Genomic DNA, 20,892 nt, shown 5'->3' with positions numbered 1-20,892 from the left:
ATATAAACACATATATGTCTGATATGTTGTATAAATACATGGGTGCATTACATATGTTTATATATATGTGTGTGTGTGTGTGTATATATATATATATATATATATATAAATACATATACATACATTCATGCAACTTCTAGTCACTAACCTCTGAGAAGAAACAGCATCATGAAAATAATAAATTTGGAGTCAGATCACATGAGTTTGTTTCCCATCCCTAACACTTCTCTTTATCAGTTTCCTGATTTATAAAATGAGGTAATAAAACTAATACAGCCTTCCTCACAAGGCTTGCTTTTCTGAAGAAAACACCTTCTAGAAAAAACATTATATAAATACACTATTAATTACATTTTTGTTATATGAAGAGCACTATATAAATAAATTATAAATAAATATATATGGACTATATACTGTATATTTTATATATATACACATATATATGTATATATGCATATATATACATATATATCAATATACACATATACATATGTATATCCATATATATGGATATATGTGCATGCAATACACATGTGTGTGTGTGTGTGTGTGTGTGTGTATAAGAATGAATGAATGAATAGGAACCTGATAGATGCTTTGATCAATACAAAGAAATTCCCAGATAAGGAAATTCAACCGATGCAAACAGGCACTATCTCAGCAACTTAACAGTCTGATGGAGTTTCCTAGACCACTGGGCAGTTAAATGCCTGGCCTAGGATCAAACTATATATGTCAGAGGTGGGCATTTAACACAAGTTTTCCTGGTTCCAAGGCTGGCTCTCTATCCATTAGTCCATGCATAAAAGGAGACAACTGTAGAACATCAATTGATAAAAATTATGGCTTTATGAAAAGGGTGACTTTGGAAACTCTTAGTGTCAATGGTAATAACACTATATAATGATAACAATAATAATTAGTAACATGTAACATTTTAAAATTTTGAAACATTCTCAACATCTATTATCTCATTTTATCCTCACAATTGTTCTGTGAGGTGAGTGGTATTAGTATCTACATTTTATAGATGAAGAAATGAAGTATCAGAGATGTTAAAGTGACTTGCCTAGGGTCACACAGTCAATATATAGCAGGCAAGATTTAAACCCACATCTTCTAGACTCAAAGTTAAATGTAAATACTCTAACAACTATGTAACCCAGCTGCCTCCATGATGGTGAGATCTCAATGAAAACTGAGCAGCACTAAGAATAAACCATCAGGCAAGATCCCTGATTATTCCTCTAAAATCAGCATCTCACTGTGCTTCTTGGGCAGTTTCTTATCTATAGAATGCACTGAATATCAACCTCATTCAATTGACTTCTATCAGTTGGTTCTCTACTTCTTAGCAGTAGAGTGACAAACCCTCCTAATGTGCATCTATTTGTTTGTCTTAGTCGTATAGGTCATTGACTTCAGAAAGGGTTGCTATATTATCGGAATTCCCCAAGAGATCAAACCTTATTCTGACATAACCAATGATCTGATCATACTGGCTGAGTAGGATAAATTACCTTAGTTTCCAAGTTACAAAAATTAGGTAAAAACATAGGTTAAATAGGTTAAAATACATTAGTTGCAGAGTTACCAAAAATGTACCAGGATGACTCTGGCACAGCAGATCTGGCACAATGGCTTCTACTTGGTTTGCTTCCACTGAAATAACACCTTTGTAGAAACTGCAACACTGAATATGAGTTGAAAGCCCATCTATCTCTTTAGATTCTTGCTGTGAGAGTGACCAATATTTTCACAAAAGTTAAAAATATCATTTGCTTCTCCGATGGTAGATTTGAACTGAATCACTTGGTGTGACTCTAAAGTTTCTACTATCCCAAGCTTACTCCATAATAATTATGAATCTTATTCCGATGCTTATTACCCATGTGACCTCAGGGAAGTTAATTCTTTCACTTGGCCTCAGTTGCCTTATCTATAAAATGAAGGGGTAGGCTAAATATCTAAGTTTCCTTACAGATCTAAATCCTATTATCCTAAATTGGGCCATAACCAGCTACAGTGAAGCACATAAGGGACTTGTGTTATAGTTATGAGCTAAAATGGTTAGAGTTTTGTTACACCCACTTAGGAATTACTGAGGTCATTAGAGACTTTTATGCAAATAAACAAATTCATGAAATAGCTCCATACTGAGTAGCGTCTGCCATGGAATTAATAGTCATTCATTCTCAGAATTCTCTTTTTGTGAAAGCCAAAGTGTGGCACAGAGGGACAGTTCCATGATCATTGCATCTATCAGTCTTCACAGACTAACTGCATCTGTTCTGAAGATTTGAAACATGAGGATTAATTACAAGGATGACATAAATTAACATGTAAAGTGTTTTGTAAACCTTAAAATACTATATAAATGCTATATCTATCTATCTATCATACTAAGGTACTGATATTTAAAATGGTCAGGATACAGTGGTGTTTCCTGTACTTCTCTTGAGCATCTGTATAATATTTCTAGCATAAGACCCCTGGTCTCTTTAGTTTCATTGGCAGCAAAATATCTATGATGTAATGTATATCTCCCAACAGATTATTCAGATTCTGTATAGTGGTTCATGTGGCCAGAGCATATGAGCAATGGATCTAGCAAGTTGATATCTTTCTCATAAAAATTTCATTTAGTATTTTATTTTTCCCCAGCTACATGTCAAGACAATTTTTAACATTCATTTTCAAAACTTTGAGTTCCAAATTCTCTACCTTCCTCCCTACTCCCATAATTGAGAAGGCATGCAATTTGATATAGGTTATACATGTATAGTCATGCAAAACATTTCCATATTAGTCATGTTGTGCAAGAAAATAGACCAAAAATTAAAAAAAAAACTCAATAAAAATAAAGAGAAAGTAAAAAGAATATACTTCAGTCTGTATTCAAACACCATCAGTTCTTTCTCTGGGGATGGATAGCACTTTTCATCATAAGTCCTTCAGAGTTGTCTTGGATTAGTGTATTGTTGAGAATAGCTAAGTCATTCACAGCTGATCACCTTACAATATTGCTATTACTTTGTACACTACATGTTTCACTTTGCATCAGTTCATGTAAGTCTTTCCAGGTTTTTCTGAGAGCATTCTGCTCATCATTTCTTATAGCACAATAATATTCCATCATAATCACATACCACAATTTGTTCACTCATTCCCCAATTGATGGACATCCTATCAATTTTCAGTTCTTTGCCAACAGAAAAGAGCTGCTATAAATATTTTTGTACATGTAGGTCCTTTTCCTTTTTTAGTCTATTTTTGGGGGGGATACAGACCTAGTAGTGGTATTGCTTGGTCAAAGTGTATACATGGTTTTATAGCCCTTTGGGCATAGTTCCAAATTGTAGCTGCTGCAGTGTATGTTCCAGGCCAACCCCATACTGATGTTACAGACCTCTCCTGCCAACCTCCTAAATGGTTTCAGTATCAATTTGACCTATTGTTGACTCTGCCACTCTAAAATTTTGATTTGAGACATTATTTCAAAGTTGTTTAGAGAGGAATACTGGGGGAGCTCAGGAGAGCCCCTGTAATCTCCTGCCTGTAATCTGCTGTCTTCTGTTTCTGTACATTTTTATCTAATGTTTTTTACTAATCAACCTTTCTATTTCTAAACAAGTACAAAAATGTTGTGATGATTAAATATTTGTAATATTGCCAGACTGCTACCTTACCACCTAAAAAAAAATTCCCTTGATAGTCTTGACCTTGTGTTCCTTCAGATGAATTTGTTATTATTTTTTCATGCTCTGTAAAGGAATACTTTGGTGGTTTGGTTGTTATGGGACTTAATAAGTAAATTAATGAAGGTAATACTGTCATTTTTATTATATTATTTCAGAGTGTTTTGTTATCATGTTCCTATAGTTCTTGGGTGTTTTTGCAGCCAAAACTGAGTAGGAAAAGGAGATTGAGATAATTCCCAAGAATTTTATACTTTCTATAATTGTTTAAAATGGAATTCTCTTACTAGCTTTTGTTCATGAGATACAGAAATGCTGATAATTTAAGTAGGCTTGTTCTACATCTTACAACTTTATTAAAGTTGTTCATTGTTTCAACTAATCTTTTAGTTGACTCTGGTTCTCTAAGCAAACCATCATATAATGTGCAAAAAAGTGATAATTTTGTTTCTGCTTTGACTTTGTTTTTTTTAATTTCTTTTCTTGTCATTGCTATGGCTGGCATTTCTAACACTAAATTATATAGTAATGGTTATTATGGATATCTTTGCTTTACTCCCTTGCTGCCCATTATAGCTAATGCTGAGTTTTTATTTTAGATACATGTTACTTATCATTTTAAGGAAAGCTCTCTCTATTCCTGTACTTTCATCTTAAAGGACTTGTCAAAAGCTGTTTCTGCATTTATTGATATAATCATGATTTTTTTTTACTAATATGCTCAATTATATTTATAATTTCAGTAATATTGAATTTGCCTTGTGTTTGAAATCAAGGGCACCAAGGTTGCCAACCCTGGTGACTAAAAGGACAATAGTTTCCATGAAAATAATACAGAAGTTGGGAAGAGGGGAGGTTTGGGAGTGGGATCAATTCTGTTTTGTGCATGTTGAATTTGAGATTCCTACACAACATCCAGGTTGGCATGTCTAAAAGGAAGCTGGAAATAAAATGGCATTAAGTCAGAGAGAAGAGGGCTAGATATATAGATCTGTGAATAATTTGCATAGAGGCTAGAGTAAGGGTGAGAAGGTTAAGAACATTGATTGTGAGGAAGGAGATGTCAAATCAATTAGGAGAGTGTAAAAGGATTGCCTTGATGCATTAAGGGTCCAGTTGAGATTATGTAACATAAATTTGTAGTGGATCCAATTAGTGCAGTTTTGTAATTTTCTCCAGTTCTGTTTAGCAACACGAATATGAGCCAAGGAAGTGGATGGTGGAGTTTAACAAGTCTTGATTGGCATAGGACAATGGGGCAAGATATTTTATAATAGAGTATTATGTAGAGCTGAACTGTTCACCAAAGGGTCAAGATAGGGAAAAGGAGAGGGTGTAGTGAGTGTAAGGTCAATGGCCCAGCAAAAACTTAGAAGGGAAAGGAGATCAAGATAAGGACAAAGAGTTGATGATTGTAAAGCATAGGAAAAGACATTGAGAAAGTGTAAGTAATTATTAGCAGAAAATGGAATCTCCTAGTCTATGAATATGCAAGTGGAATAGATATGGCTGCTGGAAATATTAGGAGTATGACCCACCTATATATATATTTACAGATTTTAAATGTTTTCATTTTGAGGAAAGTTTTTTTTATGTACATTAACTTCTTAATTCTCTATTTTTATTCAGAGTTTTAATCAGTTAACATTTTGAATTATAATTGTTAATTGTGTTCTTTCATTAAATGTATTCATAGATATCTCTTTTAAGTCATAGTAATTTGATAAAAATTTATTCCCCAACTTTCCCTTGCACCTATTTACACGCTCTATTATAAGGACTTTGATTTACATTTTGTTTTATACATGTGTTCTCTCTCTTTGACTTTTTGTCTCTTCTCTGTTTATTTCTGTCTTTGTGTCTCTGTATCTTTGTCTCTCTGACTCTGTTTCCCTCCCACCTCCCCTTAATACCTTTGAGTTTGCTTATTTTTTTTTAATTTTCCTTTTCCTAGCTCAGATAAACACATGGTAATTGATCTTCTTTGACCCAAACAAATTCTCTTCATTTAAGTGACACTAATTTGATTTGTAATGCCACTTTCTAAAAAATGTTTCTTTCATTTTGCTTCTTTGTTATTGCTTTTCCTTTCTAGGATTCTCTAGAATACCTTCCAGAAAATTTAAATCTTAATTTAGGCCATGTTGAATATGCTCTGTAAAATTCCCCATTTATACTCCTAAACAGATTTCTAACCATTTTCTCACACCTACAAAAAAGGACAAATATGAGCTTACAGAAGTTTTCTCTACTAGTGATCACTCCCAAAAGTTGTTCACTTTTTAAAAAATCTTTTACTCTTTAGACCAATGATGCCCTTTTTTACTTTCTCAATATCTTTTAGATAATGTGTATTTTTTGAAAATTTATTTTTTGGTTTTTTTGCTTTTGTTTTGGCTAGGCAGTGAGGTTAAGTGATTTGCCCAGGGTCACACAGCTAGCAAGTGTTACGTGTCTGAGGCTGAATTTCAACTCAGGTCCTCCTGAATCCGGGCCAGTGCACTATCTACTGCCCCACCTAGCTGCCCCCAAAAATTTCTTTAAAAAATAAAAAGGAAAATATTTTCCAATCCCAAGCTCATGGACTTGTCTAGTTCTATCTATAAAGACAGCATTTTATTTATTTGGTTGTCATTCTTATTTAACAGAGCTACACTTTCTTCTATTTAGTGAATTTGTATATTGAGTACTGTGGGAAAATTGTGGAGGCAGTAAGAAGGAACACAAGCACTCGAGGATCACATGGTAGGCAGTTTATTACTCATGAAGTGTAATCCTATAGCTTCCAGGCTTTCAGACCCATTGGCAAGTACAGGCATTGAAGGGGATATATGGTAAGATGTGTACTCTAGTTGCTCAGAGCTCTGAGTCTCTATCCTTGTATCTGATCAATATTGATGGGAAAATTCAGAGGAACCCAGTGGGAGGCAGACAGTAGGGTCAGTTAACCAGCAGGTGATTCAGACTGAGAACCCCACACTTCTGCTATCAATCATAAGAGCATGGTGATTAGGAACATTTTCTAATTTTGTATACATTGATTAGATGAAATTTGTTAAGCTGAATATGATCATGAGAGCTTTGCATTCCTTGCTTAAATGAAGGTAACTAAACAAGTTACTGACACATGGGAAATTCTTGGTACATTGATGGGTTAATAAGTGATCATATATGGAGTCACTGCCATCAGCTTGTTGTTATTAAGTCATTTTTTGGGTCATGTCCAACTCTCCACCACTCCATGTGGGTTTTCTTGGCAGAGATATTGGAATGGTTTGTCATTTCCTTCTCCACCTCATTTTACAGATAAGGAAACTGAGGAAACACAGTTAAGTGACTTTCCCAGGGTCACCCAGCTAGTAAGTGTCTGAGGTCAGATTTAAACTTGCAAAGACTAGTTAGTTAGCCTTTCTGAGTCCAGGCACAGGTCTCTACCCACTACGCCACCTACCTGACCCTATTGACATCTAGGGCCAAACAATAGGAAATCCTCACAAAATTGCTGCTTGCTTTTTTTTTAAATTTTTTTTGTGCTATTTGAAGGAATAGCTAAAATTCTATGTTTGTTTTGAAAACACAATTATTCTTTTGGATTCTTAGGCTCAAATTTATAGGATATTATTTGGTGGTGTAAATCTTTGTTCCTCTACATATCACACTTTAATTTTCTCTTTTTTTGTAAAAAAAGAAAAATGAAGTAATTTTGTGCTATTCTAATTTGGCTTCCTTATACATGATTTAGTTTTGCTTTATACCTGAAAATTTTGTTTATAAATAGGTAGACAGGTGGATAGATACATCTTTAACTACAAAAAAACCCACTATATGTAGTGTATAATAAATGCATATATAACTGTATATAACATATTTAAATATACTTTTTCTTTAGATATAGAATGCTATATATGAATATATCTATGTATATATACATATGCATCTGTATGTTTGTATGTGTGTGTATATCTTTCTGTCTCTCAACAATTTTTTTTTCAGGCAAAAAGAAAAAAATAAGAAAAATACAGAATTACTTTATAAAATATATATGTGTAGATAGATTCATTTTATATACATATATGCTTACCTTAGAAATATATAGGATAGATATAGAGGGGTGTGTGTGTGTGTGTGTGTGTGTGTGTGTGTGTGTGTGTACTTCTGATTTTTGATAGGAACTTTTGAGCCCAATTGTTCAGGACTATTCCTTTAAATCCCGAGGGGCAAGTCATGTAGCAGCCATGTTCTGAGGACTCGACTAATCAGTGTGAGTGAATTCAAATAGTCTCTACTTATACCTATTAAGGTGCAATTTCCAATAGGTTTTGAAAAGTGTGAATCTGAGTGAGACATATTTTTATGGAAGGGTATATCATTCCAATATTTTGGTACAGAATTATTGTGTTAGGATAAATGAAAAATCTTTTTTTTAAGATAACACTAAAATGTTCAGTTTAATTTTAAGAAAAGGAATGACCAGATACTTCTCCTTTCAGGTTAGAATCTAATATACCTTAAGCTAGAAATAGTTATAATGGGAGGAGCCAGAAACAGAAAGTAAGCAGACCTGAGGGCTGCTTATCATGCAAGTCATTTAAAGTCAGTGAACTAGTTTGCTAGTGTTTTGTCTTCTAGTAACCAGCTGATGAATTGCCAAAAATTTCTCCCATCTGTAAAATACAGAAGATAATGATTAAAATAGCAATAATACTTTTTGTACCCACCTGTCACAGGTTTTCTGAACATTAAATAAATTAACACTTATACAAACACACTTTCCTTCATGATGGAAATAAGTTTTAAGAAAAATTTTAAAATGAAATTTTTTCTTAAATTTTTCCTCAAAGAATTTTACAATTAAACAATATATTGTCTTCCCCACCCCAATAAATATGATTGTGTCATCCTTCAAACACTGATGCTTGTGATGTACCGTTCTGATTTGTATTGTAGAAGTTTGTTCCTTCAGTATGTGTGTTTTCATACATTGGACCTACTATCTGTTGTTCTTATCTATTTTTCCTAGACTGTTGTATTTATGATGTTTTTATTAAAATTTTGCTCAAAAATGGGGTTTTAATTACAAAATTTCATTTTAGCTTTTTGTGGTTAAAAATTATAGGGAATTGTAAAGAAAAAATGTTTTAATAATAACAGTTCTTCATTAAATACCTTATTTGAATTCCTTATCATATTAAGGAGGTGACTATTCTCATAAGCTATGACAGTGAACTGAAATTTCTGAAGATAACATTACGGTGAAAAGTATTGTCCTATTGACAGGTTGCTTTTATGAGTATCTTCTTGGCTTGCAAAAAGATCTGTCATTAATTAGCTAGTCACCAGAAGTTTAAATCTTTGCCCATGACATCTCATGAAACTTCCCAGGTCACGTAAACCTCCCTTTTTAAACCTATACCTTCCCTCTACTCTGTATGTATCTTTATGTAATTGTTTATTAACTTCTTTATTTAATATTACTAAAATCCCACCTTCTATAAGTAACCTTTCCCAAATGTTTTTAATTCTAGTACCTTGTCTCTGTTATTTCCTATTTATTTGTTTGCATGTCTCCCCCATTAGACTGTGAGCTCTTGAGGGCAAGGATTGTCTTCTGTCTTTCTTTGTATCTACAAAACTTTAGTTCAGTGACTTACATAGTAGACACTGAATAAATACTTATTGGCTGACTCAATGCTACATTTGGAAGGCCTATAATCCTTTTTGCAGTCTACCTTCAAGTTAAACATTACTGTTCCATGTATTCTAACAATCTTCTTGTCCTTTGAAACTTCAATTAACTGTCCCTCTGTCTTTGAATTTTTGTGATTTAATTCTACTGTTCTCTTTTTGAGTACTTACTGTTTTAGAGACTGTATTTTTTTAACTTATTTTCAAGAAGGTCATCTATAACTGATGCCTCCAATGATTTTCCTCTCATTTTCTTCTTAACTCTTTGTAGTTTGTTTCTGATCTCATTCTCTCAAAACTTTTTCTACAAAATTACCAATGATCTCTTAATTGCCAAATCTAATGGCCTTTTCTCATTTCTCATCATTCTTAACCTCTTTTCGTCTTTTCACAGTCCATCACCTTCTTCTCCTAGACATCCTCTTATCTCTAGATTTCCATGACTCTATTCTATTCTGTTTCTCCTCCTATCTATCTGACTATTTTTTATCTGTCTCCTTTACTGAATCTTTATCTAGGTCGCTTCCGCTAATGGTGATTGTCCCACAGACCTTTTCTCTTCTTCTATTATACTGTTTTATTTGGCATCTTATCAGTGAGCATGGATTCAATTGCCACCTCTGGACTGATGGTTCTCTTTTCAAAATTTATTTTAATTTCAATTTTCTTTTTTCAAAAATTTTGAACTGAATCAACAACAAACACAAACTCTTCAATAAAAAATAAAAACAAAGAAGTTTGTACAAACCACAGTGAACTTAGGTTTCAATGTGCTATATAATGTAAATATATGATAACTGTGTGATATAAATATTTAATAAAATAAATGTTTTACTGTAAATATTTAAATACATACATATATACTCACATTTAGAAAGGGAGTAACAAAATTTATTTATGCCCCATTCTACACTTTTTTTTTCTTTTGGGTATTTTTAATAAATTGTATTAATGTTCTTTTTAAAAGATCCATTACTACACACTAACCTACTAATTACCCCCAACCCCAAATAGAAGCTCTCCCTTGTAATAAATATATGTATGGATTGATGATTCTTAAATTTACTTATCTAGCCCTAACCTCTCACCTGACCTCCAGTCTTACATCTCAAACTGCCCATTGGACATCTCGAACTGAATGTCCTGTAGATATCTTAAAGTCAACATGCCCAGAACTGAACTTATTTTCTTTTCCCTCAAACCTTACCTTTGCTCTAACTTCTCTGTTACTATCAAAAGGTACCACCATCCAATCAGTCATACTGGCTCACAACTTAGGTGTTATCCGAGACTCCTCAATCTCTGATTCCCCATATTCAATCAATTTTCAAGTCCTGTTGTTTCCATCTTTGTATCATCTCTCATATACTCTCCCTCCTCTCCTTTATTGCCTCCACCCTAGTGGAGGCCTGGGTTATTGTAGTAACTTGATGGTTGATCTCCCTGCCTGAAGTCTCTCCTTACCACAGTCTTTTCTTCAGTTAGCTGGCAAATTGTTCTTAAAGCACAGACCTGACCATGTCACCACTACTACATCATCCAATAAATTCTAGTGGTCCCTTCTACCCTCTGGAGCAAATATGAATTCTTCTCTTTGGAAGTCAAAGGGCCTCATTACCTTCATTACCTTCATTATCCTCCTACCTATTCATTCTTCTTATACCTTACGCATGCCTATGTCTTCTGAGATCCAATGACATGGACCTCCTTGCTTCTTCTCACCCAAGACACTCTATCTCCTGACTCACTTCATTATCATTGGTTGTCACCATGCCTGGAATCCTATCCCTCCATGTCTCCGCTTTCTAATTTTCCTGACCATTTGGACGTCCTTCAAATCTTAACTAAAATCACACATTCTGCAAGAAGCCTTTCCCAACTTTCTTAATACTAATGTCTTCCACATATGTGTGTGTATGTGTATATATATATATATATATATATATATATATATATATATATATATATATATATATATATATGTGTATACATACACATACACACACACACACACACACACACACACATATATGAGAGAGAGAGTGAGTGAGCTTATTGGTACTTGGTTGTTTACATGTTGTCTTCCTTAATAGATTGTGAGCTACTTGAGAACAGAGACTTTTTTTACCATTTCCTTTTCTTTCCTGAGATTTTTTACAATGCTTGAAATATAGCAGATATTTAATAAATTCTTATTTACTGACTGATTTTGTCTTAAATTCTCCATTCTCTTGTTAAACTTTGGGATTTACCCTGAGCTCTGTTTTCTCTGTTTCTTTATAAGGAGAAGTACTATTATGTGATGGACAGAGCTGGCTTCAGCTTCACTTAGACCTGAATTCACAATTCTCTCCTCTGACACATAATGGATGTGTGGTCCTGGGAAAGTAATAACCTCTAAGTGAAAAAAACTCTAAGATTGTAGAGAGATACTCACTTTTTTCTCCCCTTGAAAGAGTTTCCTCAATTTGAGTTGAGAGGCGAAATTGAAAGGTCTATTTCTATTTCACCATCTACATGTCTTTAATATTTTAATTTTTTTTGTTTACTTTCTCAACCATTCTGGAGCATCTTGGAAGTTTTCCATTGTCATTCCAGGATGGCTTGCAGAACATATTGGGAAACTTTCACATTCCTCTAGGGATTTTGATGCAATTTCATTTGTTGTTAACTGAATGTTTGTTCACTTTTCATCAGTTGAATTGTATCTATCTTCAAGAGTCCTACTGATTTTTCTTAAATATCCTAGTTATAAACGTTTTTGCTATTACTAATTTTTGCCTTCTCTAAATGTAATGTCATTATGTTCCTCATTCTGTTTCTGGGACCTGACCTTTCTCCTCTCAGACCATCTTAAATGAGATCTGCACCTTCCAAGGGATGAGAAACTTGCTTCATTGGAAACATGTTTCTGGAGAAACTGAGGGGCCATGATAAATGGACTCCTCCTCCTCCCTTCCTGTCCAACTCTTCTGGGATTTTCCCACATCTCTTCAAATGACTTAGTTTGATTCCTTACCTGACCCCATATGGGAGGAATAGGTAAGGGTCCTCTGTGCACTCCACAGAAGAAAGGCCAAGCAGCTTTTTCAATTGCATGTTTTTTTTTTTTTATGGGTTACCTGTTTCTTCCTGTGAAGAGTTCTAACTCTAACTCACAGTATGGACCCCTTCCTCTTCTACAGTATTTCTCCTGGAGTTTTTTAGTCTTTTCTACCTGTCTACACCTCTACCATCTTATAGTGATTTGCCTTCAACCTACCCTAGGAGCAAAATTCTTGCTCCTCCTCTTTCCTCCCACTCACAGTAACAATCTAAAAGTAGAGTCAGTACAAATGATTTTGGAACAGAGTGAACTACTTTAGATTTGCTTTTGGGGTGTTGGGGAACTGACTTGGATGAGAGGACCACGAATAGTGTGTTGGTTAGGTGGTTCAGATTTTTTTTTCTATAAAAATCATCTACAGTAGGCTCCCTCAATTTCCCTCTTTCTGTAATTATTAGATTTATTATATTTTGATACTTATCTCTTTTATCTCTTGTAGTTGTAGAAGGTGGAATTCAAAGTATGTTTTTCTAGGTTATTTTCCACTCTATAATTTTTCCAGTATTCCTAATTGCATTTTAATTGATGCTATCATTCTTTTCCACTATGTCCTTCACTTGATTTGTAGCTGACTCTGTAGATTTCAATATGTCTACATGGTAATTTAAGATTATGCCTAACAAACAGAAATAGGCATTGCCAAATAATGATGTTTTCCTGTTATTTTGGAATGGAGTTGTGAGCTATTTGTTTAGAATATTCATTAGAAGCTATCTTGTTTTTTGATTGGAAAGCAATGAGGCTGAATTCTCTTTAAATAGTGAAAGCTTACTTTTGCAAAGTATTTTGTGTATATTTTCTCACTTGATTCTCCTGTTATAAAGGTGTGATTCAAGCAGAGTGCTTCTAATGGTATTTTTCCGTGGGATACTTCTGGAGAACTAAAAAGTTCGGGGACTTAAAATGAAAGTGCTTTGGAGTGTATCAGGAGCATGCACAGGCATTCTATAACTGCTTCTGGTTGGCAAATCACAAGGTTAAAAGGAGCCGCTATGATTGGATGTGGAGGTATTCATAAAGATCTATCATGGGGGTAGCTGGGTGGTACAGTAGCTACAGCACTGGCCCTGAAGTCAGGAGGACCTGAGTTCAAATCTGGCCTCAGACCAAACACTTGACACTTACTAGCTGTGTGACCCTGGGTAAGTCATTTAATCCCAATTGTCTAAAAATGAAAAAAAAAGTCTATCAGCTTTGACCACTTGCTTTTTATGTCAGCATTTTGGAGCATCTTAGTATCTTCTTTGCTCACAGTGATTGATGAAGAACTTACAACCTTGTGAGTGCCAAAGGCACAGAGTGTTCTTCGGCTTAGTATTAATACATGTTATTAAATATGAATGTACAATGTACTTATGATAGTACTGAAATCATCTTTTGAACCTCCACAAATCCATTCTTCTCTTGGGCAGAATAGAATTGTATATAGGCTTTGGTAATATTCCTCTAATTCAACTAAATTGTGCTTATTAAAATTGACAGGTACAGTTGCTTCTTTGGTTGATTGCAGCCTGATCCTCACCTGCCAAGAGCATTTCCACATATTAGTATTCGTGTGCACCTTCCTCTCTGACTTTAAGTTAACATCTTAGCCTTTACATGTATATTACCTTACAGGTAATTCCTTGCCTCTCTTTATCTTCCAGATTTAGCTTCCTTCAACCTAATACTCACCCTGTCTTTGGAAATATCCCAAACCTTCTCCTCCCATAGGCACACAGAACATTAGAATTTAAGCACAAAAATTGCTAAAAATGCTAATTGTGTCTATTGGAGGGTAGGGATAACAAGATCTAGATGGGATAAAACTTGACATATTTCATTGATCCTGGGAATCTTTACAATACATCATTCTTGATACACACTGCACCAAGCCTTAGACCTTTATAAACAAACAGTTCTGATGCCATATAGACTGAGTTTAATTAGGGATGGCCATGGAGGTTAACAGTGAATGAAACTGTTATATATACTACTGTGGCTTATTTGGGTCAATTTTCTTCAAGCTCTTTAGCCTTGTCTCCTTGGCTGCTTGACAGTGAATTTCCCTCACTTTTGTGGGTCTCCTACTCAAGTGTACTCACCCAAGGGAGGCCAGGCCCTGATGGATTGATTCAATTCAATTCAATTCAATTAACATTTATTTAAAGCCTACTATGTGCAAATTACTGTACTAGGGCATTGGTTATAGAAATATTAATAATAATCACAATCACAATAGTAGCTAATACTTATACAGCATGTTCAGGTTTGCAAAGTACTTTACATCTATTATCTCATTTTATATTCACAACAGCCCTGGAAGAAAGACGCCTTATTATCACTATTTTACAAATGAGAAAACTGAAGCAGAATTTAAATAACTTTTCTGGGCTAACACAGTAAGTGACAGAGCTGAGACTTGAACTCCCTACTCAAATTAATTTATATCCATTATCTGTGTACCTGCCGTATCCTTACAGTCAGGAATTCTTTCATTTTTAACTTAATATGCCCACTGCCTAGTATAGCATATTGTATGCATTTGACATTTAATAAATGTTTGCTGAATTGAATTTTGTCACAAACTATAATGGAGAGGTTATTTACTGCCAGAATTTCTATTATTACTACTTCTGCAACTAGTTCATTTTCATGCCCCATTCAAAATTGTTCTAAAATAGCTATTTCCCTTCCCTGTGTCCTCTACTTTTTGAAAGCAAGTCATAAAAGTGTTTGCTATTCTACTTTGTGTTGAGAGAGACCTTCAGCAAATGCCCAGATACAGCATAGACATAATGGATTGACAGAGGGCATCAGAGCAAGGAAGTACAGGACATAATAGCAACAATGATAATGTTAACTCTTACATTGTGCTTACTGTATACCAGGCACTATGCTAAGTGCTTTGCAATTATTATCTTATTTGATTCTCACATCAATTCTAGGAAGTGGGTGCTATTATTATCACCCTCAATTTACAGGCAAGGAAATTAAGGCAAACAGAGGTTAAGTGACTTGTTTAAGGTCACACAACTAGTAAGTGTCTGAGATTGGATTTGAACTCAGGACTTCCAGACTCCAGGCCTAGTACATTAACCCCTTTGCCATGTAGCTACTCCTAGGCTATACCATGTCTAGGCCATGACACAAACTGACTACATTACCTTTGGGCAAAGCTAATAAACTCTCAGGTGTCACTAATCAGCCTTAGTAAAGTGAGTTCTTTCATTTGGAGTTCCATGTTCCCGTTAAATCACAAGTCTGGACTAAAACCCCTCAAATGGTAGCAGTTTTGTATGGCTGTGTGATGTGGATTACATCTTTCATTTATATTTTCTTTTGAATTGCAATTTCTGTCTTCTGTTGTTTTTTTTTTCCTGTGTCGTACCTCCTATTCTTTCTATTAACCAAAAATTCACCTAACAGTAAGGAGCAGAAGGGAAGGAAGGAAATAAGCATTTATGTAGTACCCACTGTTCCAGGCACTGTACTAAGTTCTTTTTTATAAATATCTCATTTCACCCCTCTAAAATCTCTGAAGGGTAGATACTATCATTATTGCTATTTTGAAGTTAAGGAAACTGAGGCAGATAGATGTTAACTGACTTGCCCAACGTTACATAGTCTGAAACTGAATTTGAACTCATATTCCTGACACTAGGCCCTGCCTCCAGTAAGAATAGCTACTGGACCCAGGGGACTGGAGCAATTTCTCTCTCTCTCTCTCTCTCTTTTTCTCTCCCCTCTTTTTGGTCTCTTTCTGTCTCTATCTCTCTGTCTCTGTTTCACTGTCTCTGTCTCTTTCTGTTTGTTTGTCTCTGTCTGTCTCTGTTTCTCTCTGTCTCTTTCTCTCTCTGTCTGTCTCTGTCTTTCTGTCTCTCTGTTTCTGTCTCTCTGTCTCTCTGTTTCTGTCTCTCTTTTTCTCTGTCTGTCTCTGTGTCTCTGTCTCTCTCTGTCTCTCTGTCTCTCTCTCTTCACTTAGAAGGCTTTGTCAATAAACACTCTCTCTTGGTGACTAGACCAGGTTTAGTCCATTGAGTGCCTTGCTTCTAATTAGAAGGGGGTCATGTTCCTTTTCTCACAGTCTTAGGCCTATTACATTGCGCCCCAGAACCAGAGGAATTTCTTGATGAAAATTTAGGGTTTTGCTCATATCTAAGTATCTTCTCAATGGCAGAGCACTCAATTTGGAATAGGGATCAAGTGTGGGGTAGATGTTTATTGACAACAAAAAAGATAAGTACTAAAAAACAAGCAAGAAAACCCACAAAATATTTCTAGCAGGTATTGACAGAAAAAAACTTCAAATGGGATTCTGCAACTGTACCTAAAAAATTGTATGCTCTTTTGAGAGGCTAAGACTTGAAACTCACCTGAGCATAAAGCTTTTGGAAACTGCTGTTTGCTTCAGTTTCCTCATATGTAAAATGGAGATCATAAAACACCTACTTCCCAGGACTGTTGGGATGACCACGTGAAATAATAATTGTAAATCACTTAGCACAGTGCCTGGCATGTAATAAGCACTATATAAATGCTAGCTATTATTAGTTCTATTACCATTTGCTGATTCACTGGGTTTTCCTACTTAATGATTGTCTTGTTATCTCCAAAGAGATACCTCATACAGTAAGCCGTGTGGCTCCATTGATAAAATGTTGGCCCTAGAGTTAGAAAGACCTGAGTTCAAATCTAGCCTTAGACACTTACTAGCTGTGGGACCCTGGGTAGGTCACTTAAACTCTATTTGCCTCATTTTTGTCATCCAAATAATAGCACCATGATAACGGGGATAATAATAGCACCTAGCTCCAATCGTTATTGTGAGGACAAAATGAGATAATATTTGTTAAGCACTTTATAAACTTTAAAGTATTATTAAGATATTGATACCTTAAAGTACTAGTATAAACTTTAAAATACTATTATTATCATTATTATTGTCAGCTGGAATGAGAAATAGTAGTTTTGTGCATACTCTGTTCAAACCCCAGTTATTTTGTTTGTTAGGGAAATAGGAAGATATATGGGAGGTACAAATTGTCTATAACACAATAAGTGAAGAACTATGAAGACCATCTGGAGTAAAGTATCAGATAAACGTACGATCAAAATGGAAGATGGGTTGGTCACATGGCAAGATCAAGAAATAAATGACATTACCCATGCATTCCACTGGTATCAAGAAAAAGTGAAGGAAATCCTTAGGATTTTGGGTGAATCCCACTTGGGGAACTTTTAGAAGGCCATTGACCAGAGTCATCCAGGATGGGCAGGTGTTAGTGGGTTGTGATCTGCATTACTGAAGGGGACATCCACATTGATGAAATTACACATCAATTAAAAAATTTGAGTCTACAATGCTACTTTATGCTCCTTTAGTAGCCATACTTTCTAAATTAATTTTCACTACTATCTCCTTCAGTCTTCATGATACCTTTGAGGTCTAATTTACTTCCCTTTGTTGGGATTTCTAATTTACCTCATTCATTATCCATATTTTGTAGATTTCGATAAAAAGTTATTGCATTGACTGTGTCATTGTTGCTGTTTCTGTTCTGTGATATTTTTGCCTGAGAATTACTTTTACTGTCCTTTATTGTTTTTCCTCCTATTTTCTGTTCTATCTGGTGTGGCAGATTAAGTTTTATAGTTGGTAGGTTGTTTTCTCTCTTCCTACTTTTTGAGTACAAATTCCACTTAATCAGATTCTCAAGACTACAGGCACCAAAATACACACTATAGAGGAGGAGAAGTAAATGAAGGCAAAAACCTGAAATTTTAAAAATCCTTAAATTTGGGTCAAAGTTTACAATTTAATTTGGCTATAATTGTTTTTCCTTTCTCCTAAATGAGTTAAACCCCATTCAGAAAGTCATGCTGCCTGAAGAATTATGCAGGCTTGATGATAGGTGTGAGAAAAAGTACAGATCTCACTTTTGTTTTGGAAATCTTAAAATTTGAAAGTATGTAAATGTTCAGTTGCCATGTCTTGCTAAAGACCAGACTTAGTTCCTAATCAGGAGCATCTGTGCTTAGCTTGAATTAAAGTCTAGGCTGTGGTCTCCTAATTCATTTGGAGACCAGAACATCCAGAATTTGTATTTGTTCCATAAGACATCTTGCCCTTTTTGTGTAACTTTTTCCACATAGCTGATAATTAGGATTGCCATGTGTCCTTTCTTTCCCCTTCCCATTCCTAAATGACATTACTATGTTGCTCAATGCCCTCAGGTCATGAACTCTGAAAGTTTTAGAACTGGTTTGCTGATTTCCCTTAAGAAGAAGACAAGTGGGATGGCTGAACAAAATAGTAAATTAACAGGACTGGGATTGTGTGTGTGTGTGTGTGTGTGTGTGTGTGTGTGTGTGTGTGTGTGTGAGACAGAGAGAGACAGAGAAAGAGAGAGAGAGAGAGAGAGAGAGAGAGAGAGAGAGAGAGAGAAATTGTTTATACATATGTTAAGTTAAACAAGGAGAAGAAATTTAACTTTAAAATGCTGACAACATATTTGATTGTTAGCATTTATTTACTATTTTTGAGGATCATTACAATTTATCATAACCTTTTCCAGATCCTGGTGGCACAGTTCAATACCTGGCTCACAATCTCTTTTTGATCTTATGTTATGGGCCTTCAATAGCAGTGCTGCTATTGCCCCAAATACCCAGGGCTCCAAGTTCAACAACCTTCTGAACTCATTAGGTTGTTAATTTCTTGGGGCAGGAATTGTCTTTTACCTCTTTTTGTATTCCCAGTAATTAGTAGAGTGCCTAGCATATAGTAGGTGCTTAAAAAATGTTTATTGATTGACTGAAGTCCCACAAATTTATTTTTATACTCAACCTCAAGAATGGCTATATCCATGATTTTACTAGCAGTCATAATTGTTCCACTTTCAAGTCAAGAATGCCAAAAGTCTTCTGACAATAGCCTCCTATCACTTCATCTCTCCCTTTGCTTCACACTTCTTAACCTTGTTCTTACACCATAACTTCTATATCCTCTATCCCTCAGTGTTTTAGTGTTTTCACCCCTATTGTGGCTTAATTTTTCTCTCACTTCCCAGTCTTATCCTTGTGGTTAACTATGCTATTTTTCTCTCTCTCTCCCTCGTTCTCTCTCTCTCTCTCTCTCTCTCTCTCTCTCTCTCTCTCTCTCTCTCTTTCGTATTTAATATACACACATGTGTATGTATATATAGATACACACACATACATACACATATATAAATGTATATATTAGATAAATAGGTATGTTATAGATTTAAAGACTGGATCTCTCTATCCCACCCAGACTGGAATTCACAGGAACCAGTCCCTCTACTGATCATCATGAGAGCTTTGACCTGCACCTTTATCATCTTGGATCATTTTGCCATGTCATAAGCAACCTGGTGGGCCCCTATTTCCTGGGACTCACTATCTTAATGTGGATTTCCATGTCCCACAATAGCTCAGAATTCCCTAGCTCAAGAGATTCCACAAACTTCAAGCTTCTCAGTAGCTAGGATGACAGTTAACGGTACTGCAGTCAGCCTGTCCTGGAATAGGAAATCCTCTTGTCTGCTTGCTGTTCGTATCTTGCCAAACATGAGCTCTAGATTACTCTCATCATTGTCCTCTTCCACTTTACACTTAGTGCTACTGAATAGTTTTAGAAGAAGTCATGCAAATGTATTGATTGTATCCTCTAGTGGTATTTAGGTATTTATCATTTAGTATTTAGGTAACATATTGATTCTGTCCACTAGCAGTATTTAGGTACTGTAATTGCCCATAGAGCCTCTTTGATATAAGGTAATGTGGAAAGGATCCCAGATGCTATCTAGTCCAGCCTGTTTTTATTCTTTCCTCATTGAATCTCTTTGAATTGTCTGTAACAACTACTCCAAAACTTTCTTTTTCTCCTTAGACTTCACACACAATCTATTTCTGTTTCTCTCTTGGTAAAAGGGCTTGCCTCATAATTTACTAACAAGATAGAGGCAGTATGCTAGCAATTTATTCTTCTCCCTTATTGTGTACCTCAAAACCCCTTGTTATCAATTTCTATTCTCTCTTCCTTTACTCAACTCTGTTCATCCTTTTTCCTTCCCAAGGCCAATGCTTCTCTTTGTACCTTTGATCCTATCCCTTTCTGTCTTCTCTGGCAAATTGTCTTAGAAATCCTCCTCTCTTCTAAAAGTCAACCTTTCCTTATCTACTTTATCCCTTCTCAGTGCCTAAATATATATCCAAATTTCCCTTAACCTTAAGAAACATACCTTCCCTGCTGTTTTGTCAAGCTTATAATTATATATCTCACCTCCTGTTTGCATCCAAACTCTGAAGAATAATAAAAAAAAAACCCTATCTACATTCCTTTATTCTTCTATTCATTTCTTCACTCACCCTTGAAATTTTCCTCCTGACCATATC

Source organism: Phascolarctos cinereus, unplaced genomic scaffold (assembly GCF_003287225.1).
Source record: "Phascolarctos cinereus isolate Bilbo 61053 unplaced genomic scaffold, phaCin_HiC Scaffold_4;HRSCAF=312, whole genome shotgun sequence".
Classification (NCBI taxonomy): Eukaryota; Metazoa; Chordata; class Mammalia; order Diprotodontia; family Phascolarctidae; genus Phascolarctos; species Phascolarctos cinereus.
This window is presented reverse-complemented; position numbering follows the sequence as displayed.